This window comes from Mustela lutreola, chromosome 8 (assembly GCF_030435805.1).
Source record: "Mustela lutreola isolate mMusLut2 chromosome 8, mMusLut2.pri, whole genome shotgun sequence".
NCBI lineage: Eukaryota > Metazoa > Chordata > Mammalia > Carnivora > Mustelidae > Mustela > Mustela lutreola.
This window is the reverse complement of record NC_081297.1, coordinates 8,466,985-8,468,603: the sequence shown is the minus strand read 5'-3', so window position 1 is coordinate 8,468,603 and position 1,619 is coordinate 8,466,985. Positions and strand designations below refer to the sequence as shown.

The window sequence follows — 1,619 nt, the reverse complement described above, 5'->3', positions numbered from 1 at the left end:
GTTAATCCAATTGGAGCTTGCTTGACTATACACAAAAGCAGAACTCCAGGCTTGAGGGTCATAAAGTCAAAATTGCACTTCTTAGTATCATTTTTCAAGAAGCACTTTGAGACGATCAAGGTGAGGTCTCCTTCAATATCTTCTTTTTTTATTGAAATAGAAAATTCTTCATCTCCTACAGAAAATTTCCATAGAAAGTTCACAGATCATCAACACGAGAGAGTCACTTTGCAATTTCAGAACAATTTGTTTTAAAAACCCAATTCCTAACAACTTCAGGTGGCAATTGTTTTGGCTAATGTAGGCATTATGAGAGAGTCTTAAGCCACATCTGTTACAAACATCTTGCGAAGGTAAACCAGAATTCAGGGAGTTCCAATCATCTCATTTGCCCAATATGCTTACCAGTGAAGGTAAAGAAGTCGACTATATGAAATACCTATCAGTCGAAGGAGGTCTTGGGAGAACAAAACATGCTTATACTTGTATACTTCATAGAGTTCGTAATCTAAGATTGACATATTTGAGTTTGGGATTAAGAATTGGAAGATAATTACTTCCTGGCCTTTTGGCTAATATGAGGTTCTTATGTGTTTAATATCTGATATGTCCTCTATCCAAGGACAATACATTAAATAGATTTTTGGAGCAGGGAGTTGGAATAAGGAGGCTACTCTTGGCCCTGGTGTTGCAATACTTCCAGGAATGGTGCAGGCCCTCAGGGGCAACAGTAGTGGTGCAAATGGCAGGGTGGTTTTGGCTTTTGAAGTCACCCCATGGGCCTATGCACAGAGGAGATCCAGCGGTTTGCTTCTTGTCCTGCAGCAGGAGCTTGGCAGGAAGCCAAGTAGCCAGGTTCTAGCATCCCTGGCCTGAGTACCAAAGGCCTACCTAACACATGGGACAGCTGACCTGTGTGTGTATGGCAATCAGGACAAGCCTCGCCACACTCCATCCACCCCAGAAAAGTCCCAGCCTCCATCCGTCCGCATGTGCCTCCATCTCTTCTCTGTGTCACTCCCCCTACCACTTAAAAAAAAAAAAAAAAAAGGAATTGGAAGATAGATATAGGATCGCAGATGATAGAGCATGAAAGAGTTAAACATATTGGTCAGTTCATCCTTTCGTTGCTAGTTTAACAGACTTCAACCAGTCTCAATTTAACCTTGTGTTAGTTATTGTAGTATCTAGTAGGGGATCATAATATCTAGAAATTTGCCATGTATATTATCAGAAATATGACCCAGTAAACAAAATTGTATCTCTTTTTGTGAAACAAACCTACCTATAATTCCTCCTCCTTATTCACAAAGCCCTAGGACAGCAGTGTTCGTTGTTTATGACATGAGACTTAATCATTGTATTTATCGCTACAAATAGATCTGTGGTCCAATATAGACACTCTTTGCACAAGAGATACATTGAAACAGCTATTTCTAGGTGTTCCCATTGCTTAAATGGGAACTGACACTTGAGAAACTTTAAAAGTTAATGAATCAGGAGCTCCTGAGTGGTTCAGTTGGTTCAGTGTCTGACTCTTGGTTTCTGCTCAGGTCAGGATCTCAGGGTCCATGGAGCCCCACGTTGTGCTCCATGCTCAGTGGGGAGTCTACTTGAGG

At 41.1% G+C, this 1,619-nt stretch overlaps 1 pseudogene; it reads left to right on the top strand.

Annotated features, from left to right (window-relative positions):
* The first annotated feature begins 552 nt into the window (after nt 1-552).
* Nucleotides 553-719, top strand: LOC131840103 (U2 spliceosomal RNA; annotated as a pseudogene).
* Nucleotides 720-1,619: the final 900 nt, after the last annotated feature.